This window comes from Erpetoichthys calabaricus, chromosome 15 (genome assembly GCF_900747795.2).
Source record: "Erpetoichthys calabaricus chromosome 15, fErpCal1.3, whole genome shotgun sequence".
NCBI lineage: Eukaryota > Metazoa > Chordata > Cladistia > Polypteriformes > Polypteridae > Erpetoichthys > Erpetoichthys calabaricus.
In genome coordinates this window covers 27,591,822-27,616,102 of record NC_041408.2, presented here as the reverse complement: position 1 = coordinate 27,616,102, position 24,281 = coordinate 27,591,822, and the positions used below count along the sequence as shown (strand labels likewise).

General features: G+C 43.3%; 1 protein-coding gene across 1 annotated transcript in view; it reads right to left on the bottom strand.

Moving 5' to 3' along the window:
- The window catches only part of LOC114666116 (uncharacterized), a 129,249-nt gene that overhangs the window by 81,145 nt on the left and 23,823 nt on the right, over nt 1-24,281 (bottom strand). The window lies entirely within an intron of this gene.

Here is a 24,281-nt window from a genome sequence, read left to right as displayed (position 1 = left end):
GCATCTTCCAGGTATCTTTATTCCCATTAAGGTCAATTGCAATGTTTCCTTCAGCAGTTTAAAGCAATTCATACCTATTACATCCTGACGTTCTACTGCCATCTGCTTCACAATCAGGAAAACATTTCTCTTTCTTCTCACACTGCAGCTCACTTCCATGCTCCTGTCTCTTTCCTTCTTGCATTCTCTGAATAGCCGTTCTAACATTTTACTTTACTTCCTTATAGACCGCTGTCACCTTCTACTTTTGCTTTGTGCCACACCTTATAGCACCTACTCTTTCCATCTATTGCCATCTCTACATCAGCAATCCACCATCATTTTTCTTTGAGACTCTGAGGCCCCTTTGTCCATCCACAAACGTAACTCGATTTTTTTCAACCAGACATTCATATCACTCCCCATTCGCCAGTCACAGCTGACGATGTTGAAATCTCACTATTTCTTGCTATTGTGACAAATGTAGAGGACGTAGCAGCCACTCATCCCGACACAGACAGACACAGGAGGCATACTTATAAAAACACAAGCTTTTTATTTTCTTTCTTCACTTGTGGGCAAGTCTTCACCATTCCCAGAAGCCACAACACAGTCCCAAAGCACAAGCTCAACATCTAAACATAATACTCTCTTTTCTTTTTCCTCCACTCCTCCTCAGCAAGCTTTGTCTCCCTCCTCCCGACTCTGGCTCCCTGAGTGGTGGCTGCTGGCTCCTTTTATATGTTACCCAAAAGTGCTCCAGGTGCTTGATGACCTACTTCCAGCAGGACTTCCAGGTGTGGTGAAAGGATTGCCCATACGGGCTCAGGAGCAGCTGCAGCGCCCCTTGGCAGCGCCCCCAGATCCCAACAAAGCTGTATACAACTCCATCTCCCATGAAGCCCTGCGCGAGTCTGAGGGACCGCTGCAACCCATGTGGACCGCCATCTAGCGTCCCGGGGGAGGTAATGCTCTGACCACGCTTGCTCCTCTGGTCCTTGCGATGAAGAGGCATCCCGGCCAGGCAAGGATCCGTCTAAGACAATATCAATATTTTAGCAAATTTGCTACTCACCTTGTAGCAAGGCTACATAACTTGACAGTCGGATTGGCCTGCTGGACTGTCCGTCACTTTATAATGTTGGCTGTCTGTAAATAGCCCTTCAGGCACTTTTGATGACATCCCAGTGCTGGGAGGATCCCGCCTGGTAAATATTCCAGATGCCTGTTGCCGGCGTCATGTTTCCATAACAACCGAGAGGGGAAAGGATGTTTTTGGCGGGAAACTTTTTCTTTTTAAGGGAAATGGCGGATCAAGGAAGGGGAAAAAAACAAAAGGAAGGAAAAAGCTGAAGGCAAGGATGCGACTATCTACGTTCTAAGAATCATTCAGGATCTTACTTCACCCAGGGACATCTGCTATTTGTGGGTGGCCACCCCGAAGAAATAATCAGGTGACGAATCCCCGAGAAGACGCCAGGTACTGGTGTTCTCCGGGTGCTCCCGTCTGGTGCGTCGGATTCATGAGTTGCGTTTCTTCGTGATAGTCCACGGAGAAGCCATTTCGTCAGAGGACTATTGTGTTTTCTCCTGCCATACGGTAGGAACTGAACTGCAGGGTTTTTCTCCTTATATGTTGACTACGTTAAATCTTTCTTTTTGCATTCTCAAAGAACAGTTTTTTTTACTTATTTTTTTTTATTGTCTGTGTCAAACTGGGGGTTAGGATTTGGCCGCTGGGGAGGGCGTCTGGGGAAGGGGTTCACTAATGAGCACTCAGGTACCGGGCAAGTAAATGTAAACAGCAAATTTCAATATATTTATCAGTCCCACTTTCTTTTGCATGTAAGTTTTTGCCAGTTATTTCAGGGTGTGCATAGGGGACAAGAGGGGCCGAGAACCAAATATGGTAATGCTATTTTATCCTTCAAATATCGTCCACTTCCCTTTCGGGTTGTGAAGTGCAGGAATCGCGTTCCTGTATCTTGCGGTTGCTACAACCTTTGCCTTCAAATTCATGACCTTCAGCTTTAGGATATACTTCCTCTTATTTTTCTTCATGCCTCTGACTAAGAGATTGCCTTCAACTAAGCAACCTTCTCCTGGGAATCGCCTTCACATTTTTTTTACCAAGTTACTATCGACATTCCTAGTCCATCGTGATCCTTACACCACCAGATTTAACTTCATTTCCTCCATTTAAAATGTGGTGTTGTACACAATAATGTCCATCACATCAGCAAACACCAGAATTCTCTCACCCTCAGCATTCCTGGAGCCAACGTTAAACACCCCATGGACTCCATCATAACGATTAGCACTAGCTCTAACATGTTTATTCACCTTTCCCTGAGAGAAACCAGACATGGTCCATTTTTGGCTTTGCGCCCTCCACCACCATAACCTATCATCTATGGGGGAGGAGCGAAAGCTTTAGAGTCATTAAATATTTCGATCTCCGGTTTTTGACGGATCTCGATGTTTTAGGGTGCCCTGATACCGAAAATATTGATATCTCAATTATGGGATGTGTGTGTCACAGATTCTTGAGGAGGGTCTTGGACAGAAAATACCAAACTCGAAACTTAAGCCTGTTATGAGATGATGACGTGCCGATTAGTTTATGAGCCAAATCGTGCAAGAGAATGAGGCAAACTAGAGGAACCCCAAATATCGCAATTCTGCAATTAATTCTGAATTCTTCTCGTCAATTGCTATCATAATTACCTATTTTATGATCAGGAAGATCAGCGTCAGAGTGGTAAATGATTACTGAAATGTTATAGAATAGTTCAGGTAACTTGATTCCTAGGGCACAAAGCCTACTGACGTGCACATTCAAATTTTTTTTTTTATTTTGCCACTCATATCAGATAGTGTAATAAGGAATGCAGCAACATTAGGCATGCTTAAAAAAAGTGATCAACCTCCAAGACTGAAAAAACACTTCCTGAACTCTCAGGCCACAATGCTATGCTAAGCTTCATCTTAAAGGGTGACACTTAGTAGCCTTGGTTACCGAGCAGAACTCACCCTAATCCTCTGGTGGAACCAAAAATGGCTGGCATAAGACCCTCTTTCAATCAAAACAATATTTGCACAATTGGTCTGTTTTATGGAATATGCTCCTGTCGTTGCATTTTTCTCGGTGTGTGTATTATCTATCGTACGCATGTAAAACATTATTTTAAACGCAGACCCATGTGTTTCTACTATAAAAATATTGGGAGCATTGGGTAAAACACAAATCCTATTTTAAAGAAGTGCAGAAAAGTGTCTCCAAAAAGTGGAAAAAAAATTGCAATTTGTTTGCATGAAAGAGCATTTAATAACCATGTCCACATTTGATTCAGTAACCTTTAAAGGTCTAGTTTGCTTAAAGCCCTTTTCCATTAAAAGATATGTGTGGATTAGCAGCTCCTGCCCAATGCATTGTGTGAAAAGCGCATCGCACAAACAGCCTTTGTGACGGCAGTTGCAGTAATATAAAATGTTTCTGACAGCATCTTAGCAAGCCGCTGTGAAATTCAGGCTCCACATGAAGCCACATGACAGCCTGCATACTGTGACCCAACAGTTCTGCGTGTTGGCTGATTCATGCAAGCACCATTTCAAAATAGCAACATTTCCTTTCAGCTGTCAGTTCACTAATTTTCCAACCAACGATCTGGGCTCTTTAGAGCTTAGATTGATTTATTAAAAAAAAAAAAAAAAAGATGTTAAGCTGAACTATTTTGGGATTCTAAATTTTCACAATATACATTATCTCTACCGTTACATTTGTCATTACAGGGCTCTATAGTCTGAGGCAGAGTCCGAAAAAATGATTTAATGTGTCGTAAGGCTTGAGTTTCATTTTGTTACATGTGTGTGGCTGTAATATGCTGCAATACCTTTAAAATGTGACAGGAAAGCGTCTTACTAGAGTAAATTTAAACTAAACCTTAAATGTTAAATTTAAACCTCTCCCACTTAGACAGAGGCAGTGGTGCTGTAAGAATTATGTTTCTAGACTTCTCTAGCGCCTTCAACACCATCCAACCTCTGCTCCTTAGGGACAAGCTGACAGAGATGGGAGTAGATTCATACCTAGTGGCATGGATCGTGGACTATCTTAAAGACAGACCTCAGTATGTGCGTCTTGGGAACTGCACGTCTGACATTGTGGTCAGCAACACAGGAGCGCCACAAGGGACTGTACTTTCTCCGGTCCTGTTCAGCCTATATACATCGGACTTCCAATACAACTCGGAGTCCTGCCACGTGCAAAAGTTTGCTGATGACACTGCTATCGTGGGCTGTATCAGGAATGGGCTGGAGGAGGAGTATAGGAACCTAATCAATGACTTTGTTAAATGGTGCGACTCAAACCACCTACACCTGAACACCAGCAAAACCAAAGAGCTGGTGGTGGATTTTAGGAGGCCCAGACCCCTCATGGACCCCGTGATCATCAAAGGTGACTGTGTGCAGATGGTGCAGACCTATAAATATCTGGGAGTGCAGCTGGATGATAAATTAGACTGGACTGCCAATACTGATGCGCTGTGCAAGAAAGGACAGAGCCGACTATACTTCCTTAGAAGGCTGGCGTCCAACATCTGCAATTAGGTGCTGCAGATGTTCTATCAGACGGTTGTGGCGAGCGCCCTCTTCTACGCGGTGGTGTGCTGGGGAGGCAGCATTAAGAGGAAAGACGCCTCACGCCTGGACAAACTGGTGAGGAAGGCAGTCTCTATTGTTGGCATGGAGCTGGACAGTTTAACATCTGTGGCAGAGCGATGGGCGCTCAGCAGGCTCCTATCAATTATGGAGAATCCACTGCATCCACTAAATAATGTCATCTCCAGACAGAGGAGCAGCTTCAGCGACAGACTGCTGTCACTGTCCTGCTCCACTGACAGATTGAGGAGATCGTTCCTCCCCCAAACTATGCGACTCTTTAATTCCACCCGGGGGGGTAAACGTTAACATTTAACATTATACAAAGTTATTGTCTGTTTTTCACCTGCATTATTATCAATCTTTAATTTAATATTATTTTTTGTATCAGTATGCTGCTGCTGGAGAATGTGAATTTCCCATTGGGATTAATAAAGTATCTATCTATCTATCTATCTATCTATCTATCTATCTATCTATCTATCTATCTATCTATCTATCTATCTATCTACTATAAAGTAGAATACTTTATGGCACTTAAAGTGGTAATATACTGTATATACAGTATTTCAAAATGTGAATTAGCACCTGCAGCACACGTACAGCTTCTGTCTTATTCAGTGCTTGATTGTGTTTATGTAAGTAGACGTTGTGTGACGTGTTCAGGGACTCCACCCATTTGATTTCTCAGTAATTCCAGGCATAAACAGAAAGTACTGAATCAAATGTCTTGGAACAGAAGAGATGGAGCAAGCGTCAAGGATAGTAAACCAAAGAGAGTTAAACTCACTCAAAAAACCAAATAAGGCAAACAGAAACCTGCATGGCCCTGTAGACATCTCTCTGTTATAAAAAAAATCTTGAGAGGGAGACAAGGGAGACGAGACGTGATCTTCTCGGAAGACAATCTGACGTCCCGCGAGAGACACTTTAACGTCACGTGAGACAAGGCAGTGAGACAATATTTAAAACAAGTTCACGGATATCGAAACCTAGCAGTTGTTGGAATGCTTTTGGCAGACACACTTCATGTGCTCCCAGTTCTTAAAACAACGACAAGCGACAAGCAGAACACGCAGCTCACCAGCAGCAGCAGCAAGCCAGCAGATGATCTGACCGCTTCTCCTTAGCATGCGTTCAGCCCCACCCCCCTCCCCCCCCAGCAACGCGAGTGGCAGAGACATGCAGTGGCAAAAGGACAGCTGCAGTACAGGCTTTGAAATGATCGACATGTGACAAGCAGAACACGCAGCTCGCCAGCAGCAGGAGCAGAAAGACAGCAGCTGAACCGATCATATCTCTTCAAATGCCTTCAGCACCCCCTTCACAACACGAGCAGCGTTATACGTCCTGCGAGAAAGAGACTTATCCACACCCGGGGCCGGAAATAAAGGACAAGTATTGTTTTTACAAAAGTTTTAAAGTAAAAGTGAAAATAATGTATATGTAACAATTCCCATGAAAATAACAATCTCTTTAAATTGTATATCCGGTAAAACAAACCTGGGGGTGGGCGAGCGAAGCGAGCAGGGGGCAGAGCCCCCTAGTTTTTAAAAAGAAAATGTTGCTTTTAACTCCAGGCCAGGGATCCCATTTATAAAGGTTTGCCTGGATTTGACCATGAAAATATGCATCTGCTGGAAAAAAATCTGATTTATAAATCCTGGCATATGCACTTTTGTGTTCAATTTACCTTTAGGAAATCACAGTCATCTTGTATATGTGTGTAAATGAATGTGCCTCGAACCCTGCTCAGGTGCCACCCTGAAACAGTCATATATGGATCATTCTAATCAACCTTGGACATCCATTGTCTGGTAGACCAGCCTCTCACCTGATGCATCTAGAGATCAGCATCTGAGTTTAAATCCTGTAGTGTGCTCTGGGTCAGAGTAAGGCATAAGGCACCAGCATCACCAGCATGCCACATGTAATGACATTACTGTTACAATGAATGCTAGAGAACACATAAAACACCAATGGTTCAGCTAGCTACCGTACCAAGAAGCCAGCCATCAAGTATAGTACAATGAGCAAGTCGTCTGCCAACACTACTCTACCCTGAAAGAATGAATCATGAGTTGATCTGGCCACGAACCCATGAGGTCCGTCAGTCTCATCCTGGCATCACCAATAACTTGTACTTTAATGGATTGTCACTGCTTACGGGTAAAAAAATTCTTGCTAGGTGCCCTTATTGCTTACTATAAGTACTGGCAGTTGCCCTTATTACGTTAGGAAAATCAAATGGCTTCTGGGAACTTAAATCAGCTCTTAAGCTAGTTGTGATCATAGGCAAAAAAAATCCTGCCAGTTCTGACAGAAAAGCTTGTTCCTTTCCAGAGATGGCCATTTGCTTAGTTTTCAAGTAGGGCCAAACAAGCCATGTTGTGTCAGACCAGTATGCTAGTAATTGGCTATAAACCATGACATATAGAGCATTCTGTATGCCGAGAATGAGGCCCACCTAGATAGATAGATAGATAGATAGATAGATAGATAGATAGATAGATAGATAGATAGATAGATAGATAGATAGATAGATAGATAGATAGATAGATAGATAGATAGATAGATAGATAGATAGATAGATAGATAGATATGAAAGGCACTGTGTAATAGATAGATAGATAGATAGATAGATAGATAGATAGATAGATAGATAGATAGATAGATAGATAGATAGATAGATAGATAGATAGATAGATAGATAGATAGATAGATAGATAGATAGATAGATAGATAGTTTTATCAAGGGTGTCCTCATTCCCCAGTTTCTCTGCAGTGTTGTGTATGAATGGCTCAGAGTTGCAGTAAAATATACGCATGTCCTATCAAGTTTTCTTTTATAAGTCCCAACGTTTGTGTGGAAAGTGGCGTATGCACATTTCGGGCTTCTTTTTGTGCGTATGCAAGTTTAATAAATTTGACCCCATTTTCCAACATGGAAAGCAGCATAAGACACAAGGCTTCACATTTGCATATGAGTCTCAGTAATTTCTCACTGGCATTCCCTCTCTTCTCTGGACATCCCATTTTAATCATATAGCCCCATGAGGGGAGATTAATCCTTAGACTGTGCACAATGACATAACTATTACTGAGCTTTCTGACCACAGAAAGGGAGTCCATTTAATAACCAATGTAGCGCTGCTTCTTTTGTGTGGTTGGTGATGCAGAGTCATTCTATTCAAGTAAGCTATCAATATGTATCATGTTATAGAGAACATTTTCTGACACAATTGTTAGGGTATATGAGCAGTTTTTCTTTTCTCTACGTACCCATTTACCAAAGCTACAAATCAATGTGCTCCTAAGACACAGCCTATCAAATCCTGACACTTAGTTTTCAGTATAGACATCACTTGTGAACAATTTAGTACTTTCAGAAAGAATGTATTCATTCAGCACGCCCACAGGGAAACTGGCAGAATCAAGAGCCATCTGCTTATAAGAAACGGATAATTGCTTCATCTTGGCCAAAACCATGCTAAGAGATTTCCTTATGCCGCCTCAGGGCGAGATAAGCAACATAATAAAGGCCTGACAGCAGACCAATTCCAAGATAGCACAACATTCTCAAACCTCCTTCATCCAATTCAGGGTTGCAGGGTCATGGGGTGGGGTTTACCAACCCTGGCAGCACCAGGTACACAGCAGGAATCATCCCTGTACATGTCACCAGTCCATCACTAGGCCCACTGACTGACACACCTAGAGAGGCTCCTTTTTTAATTAACTAGCCAAACCAACATTTCTTTGAGGATCTGGAAGGAATAACAGCACCGAGTGAGATACAAGCATACAAGGATAATCAACTCTGGGCACTGCATCCATGGTGCATTAGTGCTACTGCTGCCAACTCAATGATATAACAGTGAATAAACATCTAACATCTTAAATGTGTCGTGGGATTGAAGCAAGAAACACAAGTATCACCCCACACACGTCCTCCTTCCTATAAAGGCTTGGCAGATTCACCAGCCAGCTACATTTCTGTACTTTGCTGTACCTACCACATGACAAAACAGCATGGGATCCCAGCTGGCAACCCCCAAGGCAAACACGAGGTCCAGTCCCACCCTCCAGAAACAACCCTCTATCTGCTGCAGCCAGGTGTTACGTGGGCGGCCTCTTGGTCTGATCCAGCTACTCAAGTCCTCAGCAATGAGGATCACCGTCTGGGAATCGCACCACATGGCCAAAGTGCTGTAACTGACGCTCCCTGACAATGCTGGTAATGTGCCTGATTTGGGACTCTGTAAGCAGCCACTCATTCGACACAAAGTCAAACCAGCAGCACCCAAGGATTCTCCGAAGAGACGAAGTACCAAAGGAGTCGAGTCTTTGTCTCAGGTCACTGGATAGCGTCCATGTCTCGCAACCATATAGCAAGACAGGAAGCACCAGGACTCTAAAGAGTTGGACCTTCGACCTTTTGCACACACTCATTTCCGGGGACATCATGACCCCCTTTGCACTCCCAGTCCGTCTACTGGCTTCATAGGAAGAGTCACCAGACACGTGAATGTCACTGCCAAGGTAAGTAAACCTCTCGACGAGGTCGACATGCTCTCTGCAGACAGACACACTGATGACAGCTGTGCCCAAGAGGTCAGTAAAGGCCTGCAGAAAGTTTCACTGAACCAAAATGTCTTTTCACATTCAGAATTGATTTTAGGCCAGACGTTTAGGGCCCCCCTTAGTCTCATACATTTGTCAGCTGGTACCAGTTTTTTTTTTAAGTATTCCTAGCTTTGTGTGACTTTTGGCAAGACCTGACAAATTATCTCTTCACAGGGGAATAAACAGCAGAAAATGAGAGACACAAAGACTTTTGAGTTAAAGGTGGAGCATTTCACATGTCAAGGGTTAAGCCATTATTTCTACACAAATGTCAGGAGGATGAAGGCCAAGAGGCTGCTCTTTGATGTACAGACATAGTTCTCACATTGCACAACCAAGAAAGCACGGGCAGGTCTTCTATTCCCTGCTCCCTAAAAAGATCGAAAAAACACAAAATGTTGCTCTTCAATGACCAGTGATGTCAGCTTCAGTGTAAAAAGTTCTACTTATCGTGCACAGCACTTCTGATGCCAATTTAAAGGCTTGAAAAAAGTTAGCTATTAAACATTTTTCTTCCTCACAATAGTATAAAGGTGGCATGGTAACACAGTCGGAGCTGCATCAAGGGTCCAGGGTCTCAGGGATTGGCTGCATGGATTTTGCCCTGGGTGAACGTGAGGGCCCTGTGATGGACTAGTGTCCGGTACTGGGTTTGTTCTCACCTTATACCCATTACTGTCAGAACAGGCGCCAGCTTCCCGTACCCTAAACTCTATATGCACCTCAAAAGTGAATTAAACCTTACTTGGGAATGAGTGGATGGGTGGTCCAGTAATAAAGTGTTCAAAGCTGCTACCTCACTCCTCTGAGGGGCACAGGTCTGATCCCCAACTTAGTCAGCGTCTGCGGGTATGTCCATATGACAATGATAAGGTGTCTTGGCAAAGACATAAAGAGAACGTGGACATACCATCCAAGGTGTGCCTGATGATGCCAGGATAGGCTGCAGCTGACAGAAATCTTGCATTAGCACCTAGTGATGAATATTTTATATATGTTACCGGCAATGTATGAAACGCGGGCATTGTATAGAATGTCTGGTGTTTTTGGGCAAAGTATGAAATATCAGAATTATTTTAATACTAGACAAAGAGCCCGTTTCGACAACGTAAGATGAAACGGGCACGAGTGGAATAGTAATAAGTATAAGCACCACAAACCTGATATAGGTGTATTGAATGAATGCGTAATTGAATCAGAATGCGTAATTAGGCCTCGAGCTGTAGTCGAAATCACCTTTCAGGTCTCTAGAGCTTCAATCGAAGTCGCCTTTCTCTTTGAATTTTTGCGGCCGTAAATCCGCCACCTGCCGCGATGTTGGGGTTGGATGTCGGTCGAAGTCGACTTTCTCTTTGAATTTTCGCGGCCGTAAATCCGTCGCCTGCCGCAATGTCGGTCTCGTAAGGTTTTTCGGCCAGCTGCACAGAAGGCGACTGCGCATTCGGCTTTGGACAGACGTGAGTGAGTGAGTGAGTAAGTGAGTGAGTGAGTGAGTGAGTGAGTGAGTGAGTGAGTGAGTGAGTGAGTGAGTGAGTGAGTGAGTGAGTGAGTGAGTGAGTGAGTGAGTGAGGAGGCTGGCGAATTATGTATTAAGATTATATATACTTTCCCTTAGCATTGTATAGAACGACAAATGCTATTTAGGCAAAGTTTAAAAAGAGAGTCATGAAAAGGCTTTTATTGAAAAGACGTATATGAAAAAGAAAGAAATACAAAATAAAGTATAGGACTTCTTACTGAGGAAAACAACAGAAAATAAAATATGAACCTACTTGTTGCAACAAGGAAGGAAACAATTTTATTTTAAATTGCACTGAAATGCAAATGGGGAATTCTCCGTCTGAGGCGAGCGTCGAAAGTCACGTGACATTAGAAACGTCATTAGCGGGACTATTTTATACTTTGCCAGTTTGTCTTTTGGCATTGCATAGAATGCCTAGGAAATCTGTGACATATTAATCGTTTTGATTAATTGACGTCCAGTTTTCGGCATTCTATATATTGCCTAGGCATTCTATACAATGCCTGCGTTTCATACATTGCCGGTAACATATATATTAGAATATGTGTATCTATACATATATGCTTAAAGGCCCTCATGCATAACTTCACATTAATTTAGATTACATTTAATTTACCGCACGTCAAAGTGCATGTGCCACCTGCTCTCTCTTATGAACATCCGTCTTCCATCTCCTGTTTTCATGCCTTGAGAAAGATCAACTGCTAAACATAAAGGCCTCTTTATAAGTAAAAATTACTTGCACTCTCATGATCACATAAAGCAAAAGCTAGCCTAGCAAATTGGTGAGAAACGACTGCATTTACGCCCCACTTAGGGACAACACTGCAAGGTAAGGAGGTCTGCTGAGAACTTAATACACATGAGGCCTGTCTTGAGCATGAGAATAAAAGAATCGGCTAGCCAAGAACACGCCAGACACGTCCCCGCAGCACCTGGCATGGTAATGGAATAGATTGCAGATTCCCAGGGAGCATTTCAAATGAGAGTATCTTGGTATCGACCAAGGACACCACATGTTGAGAAATTGACAAGGACACTAACCAAGTCTAGCAAAACACCTAAGACACAGCTACCCAACAGACAGAGTAAGATCAACAGCAGGCCTTGTGTTATGAAGGCTCACAGATCTGGGAAAACCAGTCCAGCTGCTGCTAAGGTGCTACTGCGTGCTTAGAAGCAGGGGTCACGACTTTAAAGTGTAATGAGGGCCTTTAAGAAGGTATGTCCATAAAGAAAGGATGCAGGACAAACAGAACATAGAGTTCCACAGAGCAGAAGCAGTACCCATGCTGGAGTGCAGCCTTGGCTGCATGTAGGCTTGATGCCATGGTAAGGTAGGTACACACTAAGGAAGTGCTGTACTAGTTGTAATGGACAGACCAGCATCCCAACCAAAACAGACTCCCTTCCCTTATCTGGTTGGGAGGCCAACATCATGAATGATATAGAAGAAAGGTGCACCAGTTTAGGCATCCCAGAAACAATAGATGGGAATCTCATATGCAGATGGGATGCTAGCACACAGGATGAACAAAATGGAATGGGCATCCCGAATGGGACAAGTAATATCGGGAGACCACACATATGAGGCAATGGGAGACTGTCTTCCATGTGCAGGTTGTTCCTCCATCCCTTATAATAAACTCCAGTATGGTCACCCAGAGGGTAACCTGGGAGTTGCGGCTCCATAGCACTGCTTTGTTGGGTCCCTTGGGCGCCACCAGGGGAAACAATCAGGAGGTGAAGGTTTGAGTTTCTGCCTAAGCTGAAAGATGAGTTATAGATGCCTGAATAACTCCTGGATTGGGTTGAAAAAGGAGGCCCTCGACATCATATGGCAAGTCGGAATTGGGACAGAAGTTGGGCAACACTCACCTGGGAGGAGAAAGGGTTTGCTTTCTTGTACTTTGCTGTGCTGTCAAGGAATACACCTGGTAAAGGTACTTTGTAAAATAAAAGTACGTGTTTGAACCCGGGACTCTACCTGTGAGGTTGTGTTTGGGGTTTGGAGAGGTGCTGTTACTCTCCCTACAGGTCACATAGTGTTATGTTAGTCATCATAGTGGAGCTACCCGGGTTTAGCACAGTTAGAGCGGACAGAGACACAAGTACCTGTGTGAAGCACAAAGGTGGAGGTCTAGCTCTCTATGTCAATACAAGGTGGTGGAACTCTGGAAATGTTAACGTCAAAGTCTCCACTTGCTGCAGGGACATCGAACTGTTGGCCGTAAGTTTGCGTCCCTATTACTTGCCCAGAGAGTTTGGACACGTCAAAGTTGTTACTGTTTACATCCCTCCTCGGGACGTGGAGACAGCGAGTGACATCATCCATTCTGCTGTTGCTAAGTTACAAACGCAGCACCCTGAGGCGCTTGTGCTAATCGCTGGAGATTTTAAACATGTGACGCTGGACAAAACATTACCTGCCTTCTCCCAGTATGTGGACTGTAACACCCGGGGAAAAAAGACTATTGACATACTGTATGCAAACGTTAAAGACGCATACAGCGCCACCCCGCTGCCTGCGCTTGGGAAAGCAGATCATAACCTGGTTCTGCTTCAGCCTCACTACAAACCAAAAGTGAGGGTCCATGTGAATTTCCCCTTGGAATTAATAAAGTATCTAATCTATCTATCTACAACCACACGCTCATTCAGGAAGTGGTCCCCTGAGGCAGAGCAGGCACTGAGAGACTGCTTTGGAACTACAGACTGGGATATCCTGCAGGGAACACATAGTAAGAACATTGAGGAGGTTGTTGACTGCACCACTGACTACATCAACTTCTGTATGGACATTGTAGTTCCAGTAAGAAAAGTACGCTGCTATGCTAACAACAAGCTATGTATTACAAGTGACATCAAGGACCTTTTGAACCAGAAGAAAAGGGCTTTTAAAGGCAGTGATCAGCATGAGCTTAAGCGCGTGCAGAAGGAACTCAGAGTCCAGCTCAGGGCAGCGAAGGAGCAGTACCAGAGAAAGCTGGAGCAGAAGTTGCAGAATAACAGCATGAAGGAAGTGTGGGATGGGATGAAGATCATCACTGGCTGCAGCTCGAAGCGGGGTGCCTCCATCGAGAGAGATGTGAAGAGAGCAAACCAAATGAACAACTTCTTTAACAGGTTTGACCACCCTAACCCACTCTCACCTCGGAGTACTGCACCCTCCACCCATCCTTCTGCTGATACCAGCATAGGAGAGACATACCCACCCGCAATTACGGCAGCGCAGGTGAGCAAAGAGCTGAAGAGACTTCGTGCCAGCAAAGCAGCGGGTCCAGATGGAGTATCGCCACGACTGCTGAAGGTCTGTGCATCGGAGCTGGGGGGTCCTCTACAGTGCATCTTCAACCTGAGCCTGGAACAGGGGAGAGTCCTGAGGCTTTGGAAAACATCTTGTATCACCCCAGTCCCAAAGGTATCACGTCCTAGTGAGCTGAACGACTTCCAGCCTGTCGCTCTGACGTCACATGTGATGAAGACCTTGGAGAGGCTGCTGCTTCACCACCTGAGGCCACAGGTTCAACACGCCCTCGACCCTCTGCAGTTTGCATACAAGGAGAAGGTGGGAGCGGAGGATGCCATCATCTACTGTATATGCTACACCGATCCCTCTCCCACTTGGACAGAGGCAGTGGTGCTGTAAGAATTATGTTTCTGGACTTCTCTAGCATCTTCAACACAATCCAAGCTCTGCTCCTTAGGGACAAGCTGACAGAGATGGGAGTAGATTCATACCTGGTGGCATGGATCGTGGACTATCTTACAAACAGACCTCAGTATGTGCATCTCGGGAACTGCAGGTCTGACATTGTGGTCAGCAACACAGGAGCGCCGCAGGGGACTGTACTTTCTCCGGTCCTGTTCAGCCTATATACATCGGACTTCCAATACAATTCGGAGTCTTGCCACGTGCAAAAGTTCGCTGACGACGCTGCTATCATGGGCTGCATCAGGAGTGGGCAGGAGGAGGAGTATAGGAACCTAATCAAGGACTTTGTTAAATGGTGCGACTCAAACCACCTACACCTGAACACCAGCAAAACCAAGGAGCTGGTGGTGGATTTTAGGAGGCCCAGACCTCTCCTGGACCCCGTGATCGTCAGAGGTGACTGTGTGCAGAGGGTGCAGACCTATAAATTCCTTGGAGAGCAGGTGGATGATAAATTGGACTGGTCTGCCAATACTGATGCTCTGTGTAAGAAAGGACAGAGCTGACTATATTTTCTTAGAAGGCTGGCGTCCTTCAACATCTGCAATAAGATGCTGCAGATGTTCTACCAGACGGTTGTGGAAAGTGCCCTCTTCTACGCGGTGGTGTGCTGGGAAGACAGCATAAAGAAGAGAGACGCCTCATGCCTGGACAAACTGGTGAGGAAGGCAGGCTCTATTGTAGGCATGGAGCTGGACAGTTTGACATCCGTGGAGGAGCGACGGGTACTGAGCAGGCTCCTGTCAATCATGGGGAATCCACTGCATCCACTAAACAGTGTCATCTCCAGACAGAGGAGCAACTTCAGCGACAGACTGCTGTCACTGTCCTGCTCCACTGACAGACTGAGAAGATCGTTCCTCCCCCACATTATGCGACTCTTCAATTCCACCTGGGGGGGTAAACGTTAATATTATACAAAATTATTGTCTGTTTTTACCTGCATTTTTATTACTCTTTAATTTAATATTGTTTTTTGTATCAGTATGCTGCTGCAGGAGTATGTGAATTTCCCCTTGGGATTAATAAAGTATCTATCTATCTATCTATCTATCTATCTATCTATCTATCTATCTATCTATCTATCTGTCTGTCTGTCTGTCTGTCTGTCTGTCTGTCTGTCTGTCTGTCTGTCTGTCTGTCTGTCTGTCTGTCTGTCTGTCTGTCTGTCTGTCTGTCCGTCTGAATATCCTGACATTGTTCCACTTGTATCATACTTAACTTCTTCATTCTAGTACTCAATTTATCCATTCGCTCACACAAGCTGTTCACTCTCAGAAACTTGACTTCTGATTCTTTTGTAGCTTTGGGTCTGTCAGACGTGTTCATCTAAGTCTCCTCCAGTTCTCTTTGATAGTGTAGGAGACTGGACGCACAGACACCTTGGCTTTCTTTGCAATTTCTCTAAAGGAAAGGCAGACACTTTTATGAGTTATAATGGTCTGTCCAGCTTTCTTTGTTAATTGCTTTTTACTCTCCAATTAGATATATTGTCCAAATAATGCTTTAGAGCAGGGGTGGGCAGTGTTGGTCCTGGAGGGCCACAGTGGCTGCAGGTTTTTGTTCCAACCCAGTTTCTTAATGAGAAGTCAACTATTGTGGATGAAGCCCTTATTGCTGAAATTACATTTTAATGCTTCATTTTAGTGGTCTCTCATTAGGGTTCTCCACCCTTAATTGCTTATTTCAATCTTAAAGAGCTGCAGTCACTGCTTCAATGGCTCCTTATTAGCAATAAGATGTAAATGTCAAAGCAGATAGCAATTCTCCATCTAGCTTGTTTCCATTTACATCTGTGTGTGTTCATCATGCACTGTTGGGTTTAATAAAACACTTAAGAGAAGAATGTGACAGACTGAAAATGATCTGTTTTAGGCTTCAAATCATTTGGATGATATCATTGGAAAGGAAAAAATCTATGAATATAAGAACCTTACACAGCAGAGTAACAAGCCATAAAATTAAATAAGGTCTGAGATTGGCAATCTTTGGTTTCTAATTAAGCAACAAAACGAATGACAACCTCCAGGACTGACGTTGCCTACCCCTGTTTCAGAGTGTGTAGCGACTCTGCTTTTACTCAGACTGAAGGTTTTTAAGTAATCAACAAAAGCTGGCACACCTGAAGAAATTGTTTGCATTAACTTTCAAGACTTCATGAACTTCCATTGCTGTAGAAAAGCTGTAAGTTGATAACCCATTACTTGTTCCATGCATAATTAATTTTTCTATTTTTTGTAACCTTGTTTTTTTTTAAACCTCTGTCAGTTCACTCCATTTTAGGTTACTCACTGGACTTGAACAGCTTACATTTCAATGAAAACTGGAAGCAATGAGAAGTGAAGCAAAACAACCCCTTTTATTAGCTAGCTGAACAGACTACAACTTGATGGAAGAAGGGGCCTGAGTTGCCTTTGAAAGCCTGCATATTGTAAACTGGTCAGTCAGCCTACACAAGGTGTCATTTTGCTTGACTTCTCATTGTAGCCATATTGGCTAACACCCCACTACTAATGAAAACTGGAAAAATCGGAGTCTTCTTAAACCTTTGTCTGGTAGTATTATATACAGTATATTAGGACTGTCAGAATGAACATCACTATTCAAATATAATACAAATCTACATTAAAACATTCTTATTCAAAACTAAACACTTATATTTGATTGTTAAAGAATGATCCTTTTTTTTAACCTCACACTAATTTCAGCTTAGTGTTACTCCAAACAGAATACTTTTGTATTTTGCAAGTGTTTTACACAATACTTCCAAGATCAGCATTTTAACAATTTTTAATAGTTAATTTGGACGGATTTTTCTGCCCCACTTCTCTGCTTTTTGATTAGCGGCTGTACTGACAATACATTCTAAAGCCTTCTCCAGCACCCTACAAGTATCGCTTTGCTCCTGATCCTGTTCCTCTTTACTGTTGAACCTGAGATCCCTAATTTGCTGTTGTAAAATGTTAAGCATTTATCAAAGCCAATAAAAGTTGCTTTCCTTTCTCAACAAACATAATGGGGAATAAAAGGAAAATCTGAAATATGGCGGTTAATATAATAAAAAAATAAATAAAAATGGTAATTTCAGGGTGGTGCAGTGGTAGCGTTGCTGCCTCTCAGATAGGAGACCTGAGTTTGCTTCCCGGGTTCTCCCTGCGTGGAGTTTGCATGTTCTCCCCATGTCTGCGTGGGTTTCCTCCCACAGTCCAAAGACATGCAGGTTAGGTGAATTAGCGATTCTAAATTGTCCCTAGTGTGTGTGTGTGTGTGTGTGTGTGTGTGTGTGTGTGTCCTGCAGTGGGTTGGTGCCCTGTCCAGGATTGGTTCCTGCCTTGTGCCCTGTGTTGGCTGGGATTGGCTCCAGCAGACCCCCGTGACCCTGTGTTCGGATTCAGCGGGTTGGAAAATGGATGGATGGATGGATGACGTGATATCTGCGGTGGGTTGGCACCCTGCCCGGGATTGGTTCCTGCCTTGCACCCTGTGTTGGCTGGGATTGGCTCCAGCAGACCCCCGTGACCCTGTAGTTAGGATATAGCAGGTTGGATAATAGATGGATGGATGGTAATTTCAGTGTGAGGAAAGCATACTTAGCTTCCTCAACCAACGCATATCTTTTGAGGTTGCTTGCTTGACACACAAAGATGAAATTTAAAATTAGGGATATATTTTTACTGAATGTGTAAAAGGGAAAAGAATACTGTTTAGTTTAATCCTGTATGTTTTTATTTGGCGACTGACACCCCACTATGTTATCTTATCAAATCGTGCTGCCTCGATTTGATAACAGCTTGACTTACCTTTTTTTATTTTACAAGAGCCAACATTTCCTGCACGAAGTGCAGTTGCCCTTCCCACCACCTGGACAGTGCAATCCATTCTTTTTACAGACAGACCCATGACCTCAGATTTGGAGGCACTGATCCTCATCCCAGCCACTTGACACTTGACAGCGAATCAGTTAAGTGCAGGCAAATGGTCACAGTCAGATGAGGCAACACCATCATCTGTATGGTCTCCTCAATTGAATATCCTCACATCTTCAGCTGCACCTTAATATCCTGTCCATGAAAACCACAAACGACAGCAATAACAAGATGTTCATCCATCCATCCATCCATTATCCAACCTGCTATATCCTAACACAGGGTCACGGGGGTCTGCTGGAGCCAATCCCAGCCAACACAGGGTGCAAGGCAGGAATCCTAGACAAAGTCCAACACCCACAGCGAATGAATTTCACTTAACGTCAAGCATTCAGGCACAACTCTCACTGCGTTCACCTAAGGAAACTGTCTGACTAGATCTTTCCTGCCTATGCCTGTCACAAAAACCATCATCCAACCTGACCCTCATCCTTTGTCTTGCAGGTGGTGAGCACACAAGAAAGCTCCATGCTGTTGTCTTGGGCTGAGCCACAGCAGGTTATGTGGGTTGCCAGACTACCAGACACACAAAGCGAATGTCACCCCTAGGCCTGGCTCCAGAGGTGGGTCCTGGTAACCTTACACTGGGGAGGGCCCACAGTCTTTGAATTTGTACCATCATGACGGTCATTGAGAACCGTTCTCTTTGTAACCTCTCAGCCCAAAACCGTTCACTAAGGGAGACCCTACCAGGAGCACAAATCTCCAGACATCCTGGCCTTGAGCGTCACTAAGGTGTGGAAACCCCAACAAAACAACACGTTGACGGTCCAGGGTGGGGAAAACTCATTGTTCTAGTAAATTTCTCCTTATTTGTTTTTGACAGTTACCCTTATATCACTGAGTATTCCACTACAGTTTCTTCCGATTTTTCATCCCACCTGGACTTTCTGCCTAATGTCCACCTCTAACACACCATCACTTTGAATCGCTGATACTAAGTAACAAAAAGACTTCAACACGAATGACACACTCACCAATAAGAATCATAAAAAAAAAAAAGCAACCACTTTGTCTGATTTTCTTCATACTTTGGTGCTGGAGAATCACAATGACTCCAATATGTTAGCTCGAGATTCTCCTTGGAGCACTAAATCGATTATACCAAGACGTTCTGGACACTCAGTGTGTTGGAGACAAGGAGATGAGAAAAAGCCTGTTAGAAATTGTGCTTCATTGACGCCATGATGTAACAACAAAACAGAACAAAATGGCAATGCCCACCAGCCAAGAAAATGGTGGCACAATATATTAAAAATAAAACAATAAAAATTAATAATGAATGGAAAAATAACAGGAAGCCACAGAATAGCAACAGGAATCGAACTCCCCAACATAAGAATAATGACTAACAATATAATGATGAAAAATAATCAAAAGCTCAAAATTAAAACAAAAGTGAAAGAGGATGAATTCAAATACCAGAATCATAACACAATGGTATTGTGTTTAATTGTTCCTGAACAATGGATTCAGCTAGCTGACTAACTGTGAATTTCCCCTTGGGATTAATAAAGTATCTATCTATCTATCTATCTATCTATCTATCTATCTATCTATCTATCTATCTATCTATCTATCTATCTATCTATCTCCTACAGGGATCATGTGCCCCTTTTAAGTAACAAAGCACAATAGCTTTCTAATTTACATAGCCTATCAGAGATATAGAAGACTCTGTGATACAATAGCCACTGAGGTCAGAACATTAATTAATTAATTGTGTCAGTAAGTTAAAGTAAAGGATGGATGACAATTACTTCTCCCTGAATACAGAAAATAATGTAGTTTTATTTACATGGGGATGATGCTGACAAACGCAATATTCTGTTGCTGTTTAACTCCATTGGAATTGCCACTAGTTTTTACTGACTTAGCACACTGTTTAGACATTATCTTTTTAAAAGACATATCACAAAAACATCTAAAACATTGTTTTCCACCCTAAAAATGTGAAAATTTAAGACACATTCTAAATATACAGGATACTGAGAAATGAATCGTGCCTTTATTTCTAGTAGGAATGATTACTACAGTGTGCTTACTGGCTGTTCAGGTCCTTCTTTATGCAGTTTTCAGTTAATTCAATATTTTGCTGCAAGACACATTACAAGAACTAGAAAGTATGAACACATAATTCCAGATCACAAGTCCTTATACTGATTCCTAGTCAAGCTTAGAGCTGAATTCAAAATCCTCCTTTTAACCTATAAAGCCTTTAACAGCCATGGCCCTGCTTACTTATCAAAACTTATACTAATCAAATCATTTACTAATCAAATCATTACTCAAAAAACAGAGTGCACATTAAGATTTTAAGATGCTGGCCTACTTAGATTTCCAAGAATTATTAAAATAATAGTGAGATGTCAAGCTTTTAGCTAAAGGGTCCCTAAGCAATGGAATGGCCTGCCTGTTTATGTAGGAAATGTTTCTTTCATCTTACCTTTTAAATCCAGGCTGAAGACTCACGCCTTTAGTATAGCATACCCCGACTAGAACAGGACGAGTATCTGAGCATATTGAATCTTAGTTTGATAGTGATATGTGGAAAAATATAAGTAATACAATATTTATAAACTGTTACTAACCCTCCTCTATTCTGTTTCTCTTCTCTGTATCTTGTTGCAGCACTTGGTGCCTCTGCTCTACAACCAAGCTGTTCTTCCACCAATGGAAAAGTCATCTCAGATACTGCCAGTCTTGGAATCATTGGATGGAACAATTTGGGGATCAGCTAGCTGGTCTAAGTCTCTAGGATAGTAACTATGTCTGACTTTGCCTTCAATTTTCTCTCTTACAATGGACATTTAATCCCCCAGAGTTTTCTTCTCTCATCCATTGTCAATTGGCCATAGTTCAACACTTAATTAATAGACAGATATTGCTGGTTTCCATTTATATTAATCACTTTGTACAGTTTCTATGTTACGGTTCATTAGCTGGGACAGAATATGAATTACTTTACTTGAAAGACACGTGATTGATGTTATTATATGAGAACACCACCAGCATCTAGCATCCATGATGGACATCCTATTCCAAAATAATAGACAAATGCCACTACAAAACACTTTCTCTTAATTAAAAAGAGACAAGACTGAGCTGAAAAATGACCCCGATGAAGCGGACTGCAGATTTTGATGACATTGACTTGAAACTAGTTCCATTATAGATTAGACTAATATAAAGCCAGCTGAGGGTTAAGAAAAGCAAATTGCACACAGAAAAAAAAGATTACAGGAAATTGATCAGCGAATAAAACAAAAATAATTACAGGGAAGATGACCAGAGCCCAGGTGAAACTGACTACAGGCAGTCTCAAGGTTACATACGAGATAGGGACTGTAGGTTTGTTCTTAAGTTGAATTTGTATGTAAGTCAGAACAGGTACATTATTTTAATAAATGTTGTTGTTGACCGACTGTAACCAAGTGCTCTGCCAATAAATGATGGAGTTTCACCTCTCTGACCTTTTTATTATTTCTACTTTATCTTCCATGGTGATAGTTTTTCTCTTCTTTACTATATCACCAGCACTTGCATCAGATTTGTGTTTCAGAGACATTGTTGAAGGGTGAAGACAAAAGGTTAAGATGAGCTCTTCTGCACAGCACTGTACCCACTATCACAGTAGGAAGGCACCCCTCGCCAGCACGTCTGGTGTACTGACGAGAGACAAATTCTTACTATGTACGTAACAGTACAAGCAGGCTTGTTATTGAGAATGAATGGGGGTGGCGAGGGGCGATTCACCATTCGCCCACCACACAGTCACCTCCACTTGCATACAGTATGCTGCCTGCAGCGTCAGCCCACCAAGAGCGAACAGGGTGCAGCCAAGGTGGGTAGTGAATCGCCCACCACTGCCCCCATTCAACAGGCAGCCACCCGAGGCACACTACAATGCTGCCCCCCGCTGCCCCATTCACCCTCAATGGCCTCCATTCAGCCACAACCGGGTCGCCGCTTGCAGCATCACCAGCCAGCCACTGAGAACAAGCAGGGCAGTCAGGAACGGTAGCTGCGGCGGCGTGGTGGGCAGGCAGTGAACCACCCCATCGAGCCTCCGTCCTGCACACAAGTGGTAGCTGTGGCCCCGGCGTCTATGGACCCCAGGTCATAGCTTGCCGTGCACCTAGCTGCCCACTGAGAATGAATGGGGTGTGGCCATTCATCAATCGGAGCTGCTCGAGGGTGTGATGGACGGCCGGCTACAGACTCCGGTCGCCACCCCCAGGCCGCCAGGAGGAGCCCTCCGGACAGCATGATCGTGCCCCGAGTTCCAGCAGGGCCTCATGGACTTTGTAGTTTGTATACACAGCCCTGCTGGATACCTTGCGGACCACCAGGAGTCACTGTAAGGGGGCTAGTGGGCTCTTATGTGCCCTATAACCCGGGAGTGCGTCATCATCATGTGACAGGAAGGAATGACGTGCTCCCGGGCTGAAGAAAAGGACTGTTTACCCTGACCCGGAGGGAATAAGGACTTGTGGGTTTGGACGGGAACCACTTCCGGGTCAGGGGATATAAAAGGATTGTGGGAAAGCCCAGACACTGAGCTGAGCTGGGAGGTAGGAGGGCGAAGTGTCTGGGCGAGGAGGATTGTTTGAGAGAGAGAGAGAATTGTAGTTTATGAGTGTGGAGTGGAGGGTGATTTGTGCACAGTTTAATTATAAAATAAATACAGTGATCCCTCGCTATATCGCGCTTCGTCTTTCGCGGCTTCACTCCATCGCGGATTTTAAATGTAAGCATATGTGAATATATATCGCGGATTTTTCACTGCTTCGCGGATGTCTGCGGTCTACAGTACGTGTGCTTCCTCAGTTGATTTGCCCATTTGAATTCAAACAAGGGACGCATTTGAATTCAAACAAGGGACGCTATTGGCGGATGGCTGAGAAGCTACCCAATCAGAGCACGCAGTTAAGTTCCTGTGTGCTGCTGATTGGCTCAGCAACGGAGTGCTGCATTAACCAGGAAGTCTCATCTCACTCATTCAGCATTAATGCACGTTACTGCTAATGCTTCAGGATTGCAGAAAAGGTAAAAGTTTTGGATATGTTGAAGGAAGGAAACAGCTACATCGCTGCAGGACAAAATTACAGCATCAATGAGTCCACGATTCTTTTTATTTAAAAAGGAGGAAAAGCATATAAGATCTACGGCTGCAGTGTCCTTTAATCAGGGCGCAAAACGAGTTGCAAGGGGACGTGATAAGGCAGTAGTCTGGATGGAATCTGCTTTAGGGATTTGGATTGAAAAGTGCTGGAAGAAGAACAACGGCGGTGCTAAACAGTCGCCTCAAGAGGCTCCTTTAGAAGAGCTGTAACGCTATCCTTTGTTGTGCAGTAAAATTAAACTCATCGTTATCGGACAAGTCGCCGTGTCATTGTTGGTGAGTAACCATAATTAATTATTTACGTACAGTACTTATTACATGTACATAGTTTAGTGTCGCTGTACACTCATTTTACTGTATACAATTTTTCTTGCATTGTACATATTTATTGCTGGTGGCCTGTCTGTTGTAATGGCTGTAACGTATGATATCAGAGACGCTCGATATCTTTAAAATAATATTTAGGTTTTACTGTATGTAAACTGTCTTTACATACATAATTTCAACGAATCTTACCTAATATCTAAGAGAATACAAAGGGTTTATGCTGTATAACTGTGCGTGAAATGTTTATAATAGTGTGGGAGAGTTTGTAAGGGCTTAAAATATATAAAAATAACCATATAAACATATGGTTTCTACTTCGCGGATTTTCTTATTTCGCGGGTGGCTCTGGAACGCAACCCCCGCGATGGAGGAGGGATTACTGTAATAATTATACTTTCA